We start from the raw sequence: 13,277 nt of genomic DNA on the forward strand, positions 1-13,277 counted from the left end.
CATAAAGAGGCACCTGAGTGGCTCAGTCAGTTAAGTGTCCAACTCTTGGTTTCAGCTCAGGTCGTGATTTCACAGCTTCCTGGGTTCAAGCCCCTCATCAGGCTCTATGCTGGCAGTGTGGGGCCTACTTGAGATTTTCTCTCTCCTCTCTCTCTGCCCCTCCCCCACTCACACTGTCTCTGTCTCTCTTAAAATAAATAAATAAATAAATAAATAAATAAATAATAAAAAAGCTATCATATTTATTTCTGAAAAATCTGATTATGATTGTAGAAATCCAAGGCATACTAGGAAGCAGAATGAATTTTCTGACTTGACTGCTTTTCCATTATTATGTAGAAATAATTCACACACTTCCTGTCTCTGTTTCTCTTTGCATACATAAACCATGGGAATTTTAGCGTATTGGGATATACGTAATGAGACTGGTCCATGAGCTAAAAAGCTCAATTGGAAATTACTACCACCTGCCCAAATCATTCACATGACATAGGGAAGATGGCCTTGACCTTATGAAATGGATACTGCTTTTCATATCCTACTTTCATGCATGTATCTACTCATTCTTTAAAATCTGTGCTTATTTAGTGAGTATTTTACAGGCCAGATGTTCTGATACATACTAAAGATTAGGAGATTGATGGGGCAAGGGCACAACTGTTGAGAAACTCATAGTCTAAAGAAGATACCCCTATAAACAAGTTATAATGATGAAAAAATATCAAAACAGACCACTATGGAAGCTGGAAGAAAGCAATCAGCTTTGTCACTAGTAGTCCAGAAAGGCTCCACAGAGCAGGTGTACTTGTGCTGGATCTTGAAGTATAAGCAGAAGTCTACCTCCTGCAGAGAAAAATGGAAGATGTACCAAGGAAAAAGGACCTTTGCAAATTCACTGAGGCATTCCCCACATGATGCCTGCTGATGGTAACCTGTAATTGAGATATGATTTAAAACACATTCATGGGGAGTTATTTTAGTAGAAACTGTCTCCTCCTATCTGTACCCTAAATAAGGCTATGAAATAAGTCAAGTAGAATAGAACAGAACCTGAACTGGATATAAAAAAAAAATTCCCTACTAATAAACCTTTCTTTCAGAAAAGTAGTCATTCTTATCTTGGTTGAGTTCATTGTGTAATAATGTTTATAAAATTTGTTACAATTGACACAGGTAATGATATCTTGAAGCATGTGTAAGTAGGTGGTATTTGCAGATTTGCCAATTTTGCTTTGAAATGTATCTCGTGTCATTGTATAGTTTGTGTTTTAGGGAGGGAAATGGAAAGGAACACACTCTTGCTCTTAAACAAGGCATTTATTTCATTGGAGATATTGTTTATGGGAGCTTCCTAAGTAGTCTTCAAGAACTCATTTATATTCCAATTGAGAATTCAAGTTCTCATAGTAAAAGATCCCCTTAAAATTCTCCGTATTCTCTGTCATATTGTTATGTTTCCACTAAAAAAAGAAGTAGAGGGTTATAGCCATGATTTTCTGTTATCTTGTCCACTTCCTAGGAGAAGGATGAGAAGTGCCTGTGTGTCTCCCTTCTTCACTTACTGGCACTTATTGTCTTGGTTGGCCAAAGAAGAAAGTTATTAGGCTGTATATTTTTAAAGGGCAAGAAGAAATGACCCTGGACTTCATTGGGCCTTTTTTGCTAGTTAATTTTGCCTTCCTGATTAAATACTGTCCTCTTACCTAGATTTACAATAAGCACATTTCCTTCTTTTTAATCTTATCTTCCTATACCTGTATATTGTATTTATCCAGTATTTAAAATGTCCCTTGTCATTTTAATATGTAACATTTGCCCGGTTAAATTGTGAAGCCTCTCTTTTAACCAGAGTTCCAGACCTGGCCTTACCTGGTCAACTCTGTCTCTTTGACACTTGGGACCAAGCAGGTCAATTCAAGAGCACTGAAACTTCGACTGTCTACCATTTCTTCACAGTCTTAATTGGATATCTTAATTGACAGTCAGACATATGATTCCACTAATTACCAGCTATATGACCTTGATCAAGATCATCATGGCAGGAGTCCATTATGGAAGTCTACTGTTTATATCTTGCCATCTAATCAATCCTTTTCCCTCACAACCCTTACCTTTCTTACCTTCGCCCCGAGAGATATTGCTTTTCTTGTGTGGACCTCTAAAACATAGCATAGTTCATTCTGATAGTCTTCACACAAAATTTAGCCCTCCAGCCTCAAAATCACCCTCTTTTTCCCTGTCTCTCTTGTTCTTTCTGCCTCCCTCCATCCATCCGTTTCTATTTTATTTTTTACACACATAGAATTTTAAATTATGGTGTTTGTTCATATTTAATAATTTACTATGTACACATCCAAATTTGGGTTTCTATTTTCTTGAGAAATTTTTCTAAAAGAGTTTTGTTTATACAAGTTTGATACAGTTCCTACTACTCTTTTCTCCTAACACCTAGATGCTATTTATCAGCTTACTTATGCTATTGTTTTCTCTTACGTTTGTCCATCTTCATTCACTCTGCTGCCTGCTCGATCTCTGAAGAGATTTGTGTTTATGACCCCTGGCATAGATTTATTTATAGCCACAAGCAAGATAGGATTTATTTCTAGAAAATTGAGGGCAAATAGTTAAGTAATCTTCCCAAAGTCATGTTACTCAGAGCCCAGTCTTTTAATTCAATTCAGTATCTTTCTCTTACACAGTGTTTCCCATTCTTGAGTGTGTCTCAGAGATACCTGGAGATCTTGGTAAACAGATCGTTAGCCCCTACCCCAGAGTTGTTTGCTTGTCTGTTTTCTATTTACCAGGTCTGGATTGGGGCCAACAAATTTGTATTTCTAGCAAGTACCTAGTTGATGCTGGTGGGGGACCACACCTTGAGAACCATTATGCTTTGCCATTATCTTTTTTAATATCTTCCCCAAGTCCTTTCAGCTTACCTTTAAAATTAGATGAAGAGTATTTACTCTGTCTTCCTCTCAAGTCTCAATATTGCTGTTTCAAATCATCTGCAACGACAACAACAACAACAACAAAATACAGCTACAAAATAAATGTAAACCTTGTCTCCTTCACTAGGGCATAAGCTCCATGAAAGCTGGAGCAATCTTTTTCATTTCACTATTTCTAGTTTTTTGATAAATAGTAAGTGCTTTATAATTTTTTGAATAAATTAGTAAATAGTAAAACCCAGGGCTTTGATTAAAGCCTTACTTTGATTAAAATTAAACAAACAAAAAAAAAGATAGAAGTAGAGACCTGGTCCCTACCAATCAATGACTATTTAAATTCAAGAAAATAATTCCTAAGGAATATCTATGCTTCTCTGATTTATTTGGTAGCTTAGTCATGCTTGTGTTAGGAATGCAAAAGGAAGCAGTGTATCATTTGCTGATAGCGCTTGTTGTAATAGTTTCTCTTCTGGGTAGTAAGAGTTTCTACATAAACATTCAAAGGATTGTAATCACTATCCAGAGACCGAATCCTCTGCCCTGACAGTTGGAAAATGACTCTACGCACTGATAGCCCCACAGGATGGGAAACGCAATAGCTCTGCTACTACTGTGTAATGTTGCTAAGCTTAATTGACTGCACCCATAAGTAGTGGGAGAAAGTGAGAATGTGTAATCTATACTACTCTTAAATTATCATGTGGTACCAACTTGTAGGCTTCCTGGAGAATCTCTTGGAGGGTAAGCCATGAGGTATTTGGATTTTAGATTTCCCTGTCCATTCTCAGTTTTTTTTTTTTTTTTAACGTTTATTTTATTTTTGAGACAGAGAGAGACAGAGCATGAACGGGGGAGGGTCAGAGAGAGAGGGAGACACAGAATCGGAAGCAGGCTCCAGGCTCTGAACTGTCAGCACAGAGCCCGACGCGGGGCTCGAACTCACGGACCGCGAGATCATGACCTGAGCCGAAGTCGGCCGCTCAACCGACTGATCCACCCAGGCGCCCCTGTCCATCCTCAGTTTTACTCTTTTGTTCTTTTTTTTTTTTTTTTTAAGTCTCATGCTGTTACTTTCTCAAATGTACTTTGCTTTTGCTTTCTTTTCCTTTGTATCTTTCCACAGAGCCACTCTTATTCCTCTTTTCTCACCTCTCCTTCTTACTGAATACTCTGATCAGCATTCAAACATGAATAATTAAGACACCACTCCTGTCTTTTCATTCCTCTCCAGATACTGTTTGTTCTAATCTGCCATGAAGCTTTTAAAAAAGGTTGTCTATAAAGGCTGTCACACTTTTACTGTCATAATTACCTTACTACTCTTGTCTTATTTTATACCCATGACTCACAAACAGCCTTGCTAAGGATATCAATAATATCCATGTTCGAAATCGAAAGAACACTTCTCAGTCCCCACCTTACTTAACCACTCACTACATTTCACACAATTGATGTGCTTCCTTCTTGAAGGTTCTTTTCTTTTGGCTTGCAAACTACTGACATTCTGTGGCTTTGTGCCTTCCTCCCTGAACACTCCTTTTCAGTCTCCTTTACAAGGTACTGTCTTTGTCTCACTCCTAAACATTAAAGTTCTACTCTTCTTCCTCTACTGTCTTTCCCTGAGTGATCTTACACACATATGATTCAAATGCTAATATTCACTACTTCCTATCATGCATCCATGCCTCTCATCTAACAGATAGGTTTATGGATTCATTGTCTTCTGGGGAACTCTACTTGAATAGCTCTCAGGTATCTCTAACTTGAAATGTCCAAAATTCTACTCCTGAATTCTCACCTTCTCACCTCAACACCTGATGTTTTCTCTCTCTCGTCTGGTATAACTGACCCACAAATTCATGCCAACATCTATCTCCACCCTATCCATGCATCCTCAGCTACACTGTTCATTCCCTTGTCTGATTCATCATCACTGTCGTCTCTGAAACTTTACCCCTTTTAGTCATCTTCCTGAAATGCTGTTCTCCCCACTCTTTATTACAGAGAATTCCTATTTATCTGCAGGTCTTTTTTTTTTTTTTAAGTTTATTTATTTGAGAGAGACAGAGAGAGAGAAAGAGAGAGACACAGAGAGAGAAAGAGATAGCATGAGTGGGGGAGGGGCACAGAGAGGGACAGAGAGAATCCCAAGCAGGCTCCTCACTGTCAGGACAGGGCTCAACTTGGGGCTGTAACTCACAAACAGAAAGATCATGACCTGAGCCAAAACCGAGAGTCAAACACTTAACGAACTGAGACACCCAGGTGCCCCTGATCTGCCACTCTTAATTTAAATGTCCTTTGCTCAGAGACCTTCCCAGACCCCTCAATCCCACTGGTATGCTCTCAGAGCATTTATGCAATTCTTTGTAGCAGTTACCTTGAGTCATAATTCTGCTTTTATATGAATGTTATTTCATGTTATCTCCTTAATATACTGTAAGCCTTATGAGTACAGTATCCTTGATAGTGTTCCTTTCTTTTTTAAATGATTATATCAACCAGGGTGCTGCTCAGAGCCTAATACATATTAGGCCCTTAGTAAATATCTGTTGAATAAAAGGTATTCCTTACAAGTATTCTTCTTACTAGATATTTTTTTTCTAGTTTCCATCTCCTTTTGCTACTTCTCTCAGATTGATTCCTAACTCTGTCCTTTTCTCTCTTTATCCTTTCCTTCTTCTTTCCTTTATTTTTTACTTCTCTTCATTCCTTCATGGAAAACATGGACTTGCCAGTTAAAACTAAAAATCCCTACCTACTTATAAAGTTTATTCTTATTTAAGAGTGAAACAACTAGTTTAATTCAGATAAAGAAACATATACCCAATAGCAGATTTTCATTTCCTTTTTTTTTTTTCTCTTTCTCTCTCTCTCTCTCTGTCACTCAGTCTCAAATTTGGCTTTGTAACCTAGACATTTTGGAAGAGAGATAGTGTGTGGATGAGCAAGATAAATGATTCTGTCTTAAAATACCCAGGACTAACTGTATATATTGATTCATTCAATCTTTCCTTTATTCATTCATTTAATCATTTATTCATTTAACTAACTTATTGTGTATTTTGGACTTTTATAGTCTGAACCTCGGATCCCCCATTTACTTGCTGAGTTGCTGTGACAAATAAATTAATCATTTCTCAGTTTCTTTATCTCCTGAAATGGGTAAAAACAGTAACTAATTTATATAATGAGTTATTACATGCAGAAGTGACTAACACATAATAAACTCCATACAATTATTAGCTAGCATTATTTTAAACATCATCATTAATTAATCATTACTTTTTTTGTATATTGTATTACATAATGTTGAACAAAATACAGTGTATGTCTTCACATAGTTTACATTCAAGTACAGGGAAAACTGTGACTAAATTTGGCTCACTCACCAGTTTTGTACATCATGTTTTATTGGAGACGTGCCTGGGCGGCTCAATAGGTTGAGGGTCTGGCTCTTGATTACAGCTCTGGTCATGGTCTCACCATTTGTGAGATCAAGCCCCATGTAGGGCTCTGTGCTGACAGCATGAGCCTGCTTGGGATTCTCTCTCTCTTCCTCTTTCTCTCTCCCTTCCCTGCTGGTGTGCACACACATTCTCTCTCTCAAAAATAAATACATAAGCATTAATAAAGTTTTATTGGAATATAGCTAGCTCATTTCTTTATAATTTGTCTAAAGTTGCTTCATGCTGCAACAGCGACACTGAATAGTTGTTAAAGAGATAAAAAAAAAAAGTTAAAAAAAAAAGGGGGCGCCTGGGTGGCTCAGTCGGTTAAGTGTCCGACTTCAGCTCAGGTCACGATCCCATGACCGTGGGTTCGAGCCCCGCGTCGGGCTCTGGGCTGATGGCTCAGAGCCTGGAGCCTGCTTCCGATTCTGTGTCTCCCTCTCTCTCTGCCCCTCCCCCGTTCATGCTCTGTCTCTCTCTGTCTCAAAAATAAATAAAAAAACGTTAAAAAAAAAAAAGTTTTAAAGAGATCGTATGCCCTACAAAGCAGAATATATTTACTGTTATACTCTTCAAAGCAAGTTTGCTGACCCCTGTTCTGTTGCGGGTAGACATACTATCTATTTATTCAGGCGATAGCCTAGGTTATAGGAAATCCATTGGAATCAGGGAAACCTGGATTAGTATTCCAATTTTCCCATTCTACCACTGTCTTGTGTGGTTTTAGCATGCCACTTATCTTTCCTGTGTATCAGTTTCCTTGACTCCAAAATGGGCCCAGTGCCTATCCTGAGGTGTTCTTACAGGGTTAAATAATAAAATGTATATACATGTTTGCAGTTGTTGGTGCTCCATAAAAACTTGTTATGCTTTCCTTTTGGAGAATAAAGATATTATCTTATATTGGTATTATACATATTACAACTTTACAACTACATAAAACCATTTTATATCAGGAGTCAAAATAATCATAGTCTGTAATAAAATAAAGTCCAGTAGAAGAAAAATAGATTTTAATTGCAGTAAATGCAAATAAAGGACATGTTAAACTCCACTTTCCATTTTAGTGCTTTTTCTATCTTAACCATCTTCGTCTTGGTTTAAATTTGTCATATTTAAGTTATAGGTTTAAACCTTTTAGATGCTAATGATTGTTCTTTGCTAATTAGGTTTCCAAGGTGCTTCTAGTGCAAAAACCAACTGAAAATACTATGTAAATGAAATTACTGAGAAAGTGAAATAATCTTGTCTGTGAGAGGGAAATAATTTGTTTTTTTTTTAAGGTGCCTCTTTAATAATAGCTTAAAACAATAAATCTATGAAGGTTTGTTTTTTCACAGTAGTTAACCAGTCAGTAATGTTGCCTACAAAATTCCAATTTAAAAAATGACCTTTTAAAGATGGCATATGAAATTAAATTTTAATGAGTGATAATAAATGGTGGTACTTTTCACGGGAGGAAACACAATGCTTGCCTGGAGCCCTTGCTACATGTCATCCACTTTAGTGCTCTGTTATTGTATCTTCCCTTTCATTATTTTCAAGGGAAGATGACGGGACAGCACACTTTGAAGAACTGAAAACAGTTTTAATATTGTGCTTACCAAAGGCGATCTTCGTCACTGGCTAATTAGGCAGATGGCTCTCCATTGCTTCAGTGATGATTCTTTTGTAGAATGCTGTTCCGTCCCTCCACAATGACAGTATAAGGTGTTTAAGCATTTCTGTGATTATGTGGCCTGATTGAAAAATAAATCTTCATGATTGGGCTACAAAAAAAAAAAAAAGTGTTTCACTTTACCAGATGGGGACTCCACTACAGTTCTGTAGCAAACACAGAAAGATCTTCACAATTGACTTGAATCTAGGAAGAGAGAAGCTTAAGGACAAGAGGGTCCCTGCAAAAGGCTTGATGGCTTTCTTAACAAAATAGAAACAATCACCAATGCTTCATAGGCCAATATAAGCAGTCTTTTATTAATCCTCTGGGCCACTTGAGTTCATCGTGCCATTTACTCAATGAGAACAATTTATCATTAATGGGCAATAATCATGGCAAACATAATTATTAATTTATTGTTTCTAGCTTAAATTTTAAAATATTGTGAAGCTTTCTGCTTTTTATGATGATGCTTTCTCTACCCTTTTTGCCCTGAGGATCCTATTAGCAGAGAGCTGAGCAATTCGGTTTCATCCCCAATAAATTATGCCTTCATTCTTAAAATACAAGTACTGAAGGACTGTAAAGATTAGAAATCTGTTTGAAGCTCCCATCACTTGAAGTTTTTTCCTTGATGTATAGAGCTTCTGGTGTTAATGTAAAACAACACATCTTTCTAAAAGTTCAGAGCCAAGTCACCTTAAAAGAACCCTGGCCAGAGTGGTGGGGGAAGTACAAAATGAAATCCATTACCATGGAGGGTAGAGATGTTCGGTTCCTCAGAGCCTGTTTCTAAGATGGGCTGCTGGTGTATAACAGAGTGGGGAGGTGACTATGCTTGTCACCCACCATTTCAAAATGATTAGAAAACTGAAATTCCCAAGAAACAGGAGGTGAATTCTCATTTTCCTCAATGAGGATCTGGACTGTTGGCACCACTCAGGTAACAGCTGCTGTAAATGAAAACCTTAAAAAAAATAAAATATTTTGTGTAAATGCATTTTCGTCTTAAGTATAGTTGTTGGTGTGGGTTTCATTACTTTTCCCTGTCACCATATGATAGAAGGACGTGGTTGTGCCAACTTCTTATTATACTATTTTATTGCCAGTTGCGCCCAATGGCTCAAGAGCTAGTGTGTCTATGCCAGCCATAACTTGGTATTCCAACAACAGTGGGGACCCATGGGGGTGCTCTACTTTGGCTTAAATAAAATTGAAATTAGAAAAAGAGGTGACTCTCCAGTTTTTAACCAATCTTGATCTTTACTTGTTTCTCAGGCTTATATCAAACTGCACTAGGTAGCAATCATTTTTTCTGCTTAATTTTGATATTCAAAATTAATACAAGCCACTTACCAAATATAAAAGCTTAAATTTTGAAAATTAACTTTTCATGATCTGAGCATTTATGCATTATTTCTCTTTTGTATCCACCCATCCCTTAATTTTGAAAATTCAGAATATATAGTTAACATGTGAAATTCTCATAATCTCATTTTTCTTAATGCATATTGAATTTAACTGCCTGATTGTTTCTTCTAAATTAATGCAGACATATTCAGAGATGAGATAATTACAAAACTAAGCGTAAATGGGAGAGGAGTGTTGACCTAAGTAAATAACAGGAAAGGGACAAATTGTTCATGTATTCTCTTTCCAATGTAGTTAAAGATTTTTTTTTTTAATTCCAAAGTGAAGTGTAGATCAGAGAGCTACATTTAACTAAAAAGTTTAAAGACAGATGAATTCTGAAAGAAAAAGGGAGCAATCTGGGTTTCCTGAACAGATGTGTACTGATGTACTTTGGCTTATAACAAGTAAAGTGGATAGTTAATGATAGAAAATGTTAAAACAATTTTCACAAGCAACTTTAGAAGTGATAGATGAGCTTATGATATAGATTTTGGTGATGACTTCACAGGTACATGCTTCTCTTCAAACTCATCAAGTTGTACACATTAAACAAATATAGCATTTTGTATGTCAATCATACCTCGATAAGGTTTTTTTTATATAAAAACAGTTTCATCAACTTGTCAAAAATAAAAAAGCAAAGGTGCCTTTCAGTAGTTTAATTTCTGAATTATATTCTGGATTAAATTATATAACTACTAGGCACACTAACGGTAAGTGCTTCTTGCCTTTTTTTTATTTTTTTCTTTAGAAATGAGTGCATGAAGGCAGAAATTACTGGAAGGGAGGTCAGGGTAAGTCATATCATATTTATTTCTTACTTTTGAAGTGTAAAGAATACATTGTGTAAAACTTGTTCAGGAACTCTCGGGGGCTCGTGTCTCAGATAAATTAGACAAATTGAGTTTTTCAGGGGAAATGAAATGTTTGCTATAGCTATGCTACACAGAAATATGCCACTTATCCCTGACATTTTGAGACCCTGCTTTCTGCATGCCAGCCATCTTACTGTTCCACATTGTTAAGTGTATCATGGCCAAAGTGGCAAAAGAATCTCTGGATGAATTCCCATTTTAGAATTGTGAGTCTCATCTCTCTGTGTAGCTTCTTTGTTTTGTTTTGTTCTCTGTTAGTCTGGTATGGCATAGATAGTGCTTAAAATCGCAGGGCAGTACTAAGCTAGGCTTCCAAATGTGACCCATGTTGAAGTCCAAGTGCAGAAGGTCACAGACTGGAGTTGATTATAACATAATCATGTTTCTGTTAGTATCTGTTTAGTCTTTTTAGTACCACTTAGTTGTTTTTCTATGAAGTTTAAATGTATTTGACTTTATGAAAGGATAAAGCATTTGTTGTGTTATAAATAATCATGTAAAATCGAAAGCCATGGACTTCTTACCGATGACTTATATGATTTACTTCACTTCTAGTGTGTAATAAATCTGCAAAAAATCATTTCCTTCAAGTAGAGAATTAGAACAAAATGTCTTGAGAAATTTCCTGAAGTTATTCAGAATGTAAATGAGTAACAAAGTCAGAACAAATAGCATTTTCATGTATAATAAATAACAATAAAACCAAGATCTCCTTTGAAAGGAAAGAGGAAGAAAAGAGAAAAAGGAAGAAAGAAATGGGAAAAAAAGAGAAAGCAGGGGAGAGAAAGGGCAGGGAAGGGAAGAAAGGAGAGAGGGAGGGAAGGAAGAAAAGTATGGTTGTATTGTAGATTAATTTTTCCTAGTTGTATATTCAGAAGTCTAAATCTGATAATGGTACTCATTTATCTTTGATTGTCAGTGCCTTGTTAAATCTTGCCAATTCAATATTCAGCAGAACACTAAAGGTTTGGGGATAATGGGAGTTGTACAAAGGGTGGAATTCTGAGCCTTCCTTCATTTTCAGATAATTCAGTTCCACATGGGCTTTGCATATTGTGATTTTCTATAAAAATGTGTTTTAAGAAAGAGAGAACTTATATGGCAGTATGCTGATATCAGTTAAATCTAGCTGGTGGGGACCTGAGTGTCTATAACATTGATTATTTTGCTTTTCTCTGTTTTTGAGATGTTTTTAAATTAAACATTAACAATTCAAAACATTATTTTTTGAAATATCTGCACATGTTCAAAAAAATGTCTTTGAACTTTATTGCTCTGTCATGTCACCAGCATGTTAACTGAGACTGAATGAAATTATCAACATTTTAACCAAGTAGATTGCTTTCCTTATAATGAGAAGTCTTAGTGTATGTGACAGAGATGGGAAAGTGTTGATATTATAGTTTCCCTCTTGCACCAGCTAATAGAGGTTGGCTGTCTGTTTGTTCTGGACATCTCCTAATTTATTCTCCACTCTTATTTCAAGTGAATAGAATTTTTAGATGGAAGTGAGCAGTCAGAAAAAGACTACATTTCCAAGGCACGTTTACCCATGTGACTGAGCTTAAGCCAGTGGTCTATATTTGGAATATCGAGTGATAGCTTATGGAATTCTTCCTCAAGAGATGGCTGCTTCATTATTTTGCCCTTGGCGAGAAGAAAGTTCTAGGTACAATGTAGAGAATACCACACTGTCTCTGACATTGTCAAGTTTCTTCCCATTGCTTCACGAAATGTGGATGTGATATTTGGAATTCAGTCTTGGACTGTTAAATGTGAGCCATCCATTTGGGAGGGGATAGATGAATATTTGGGTTTGTATTTTTATAAGCTGAAAAAGAACTAACATCACCAGTATTAATTGGTTTCATAAAGGAGCGAGATTTCAGCGAATATGTATGCAGGGTTTGCAAACTGGTAGCCCTCACATCAGTGTGACTCAAAGACATTGGATAAAAAGGGTGTAGATATTTTACCTAAATATTTAGAATTGGGTCTTCTCTTGAAAAACAAAAGGTAACTCTAGGAACACTGAGCCCATGTTCTCACATGGCCCACATACTGTGAAACTAAAGAGCTGCAGAAACAGAAGAGTTGGAAACAGCAGAGTCCCCTCAGTCCCTATCATCCCCTTATATCTCCTCCATACCTCATTTCACTCAATCCACTGAGCCCTGCAAGTAAGGAATTGTACACCATAGGTCAGATGCCAGGTGGACTTCTTGGAAATGCATGCTTTACACTGCATGCCAGAAAGAAGTGATATGACCCTAACTGCAATTCCACATTCTCCGGAATACCAAATTCCTCAATGTAATTTCTGCAAATCTCCAACAAGATCAAGGTTTTCAGGATATGTCTTCATTCGGTCTGTGTTCTTTACCATGTTGACACAGACATGAAACTCATTTCCACAAATCAGACCACTCATACAAGCACAGTCATCTTTAGAACAGTGTTGCTAATAAGAGAAGTATCACATTAGGTCCTACATAACAAATTATTATTATGTTAGACTTTAAAGTTCTCCAGAAACTTTTTTTGTTGCCCTAAAGGGCTTCATGGTTGGCACCCTTGCCATAAAAGTTCTGTATTCTCCCCTGTCTTCTCTCTCTCTCTGCTCCTCTTTTCTCTTCCTTTCACTCTCTCATGTGCCTTCTCCCTCTTAAAAAAAAAAAAGTGCATATAGACACACACACACACACACACACACACACACACACACACACACTTTTCTTCAGGCCTTTCAACCATATGGAGTGGTTTTTCCTTCCTCTCACCATCAGCCCTAGGGTTCTCAGAGTTTCATATTCTATTTCCAAATATCAAGTTTGATGTGATTGTTATCATTCTGTGCATTTATTCATGTTCTCCAAGCAAAATGAGGCCTTCTCTGATGAATACTGGAAGCAGCTCTTCAGATGATACA

General features: G+C 36.7%; 1 protein-coding gene across 15 annotated transcripts in view; it reads left to right on the top strand.

The window, feature by feature from the left end:
- Positions 1 to 13,277, top strand: part of TENM2 (teneurin transmembrane protein 2) — a 1,977,383-nt gene that overhangs the window by 39,931 nt on the left and 1,924,175 nt on the right. For all 15 annotated transcript variants that reach the window (XM_058722697.1, XM_058722719.1, XM_058722713.1 and 12 more), the window contains exon 2: positions 10,225 to 10,267. The gene's annotated coding sequence lies outside the window, so the exon portion shown is untranslated. The remainder of the gene's footprint in view (positions 1 to 10,224; positions 10,268 to 13,277) is intronic.

This window comes from Neofelis nebulosa, chromosome 1, assembly GCF_028018385.1.
Source record: "Neofelis nebulosa isolate mNeoNeb1 chromosome 1, mNeoNeb1.pri, whole genome shotgun sequence".
Taxonomy (NCBI): Eukaryota; Metazoa; Chordata; class Mammalia; order Carnivora; family Felidae; genus Neofelis; species Neofelis nebulosa.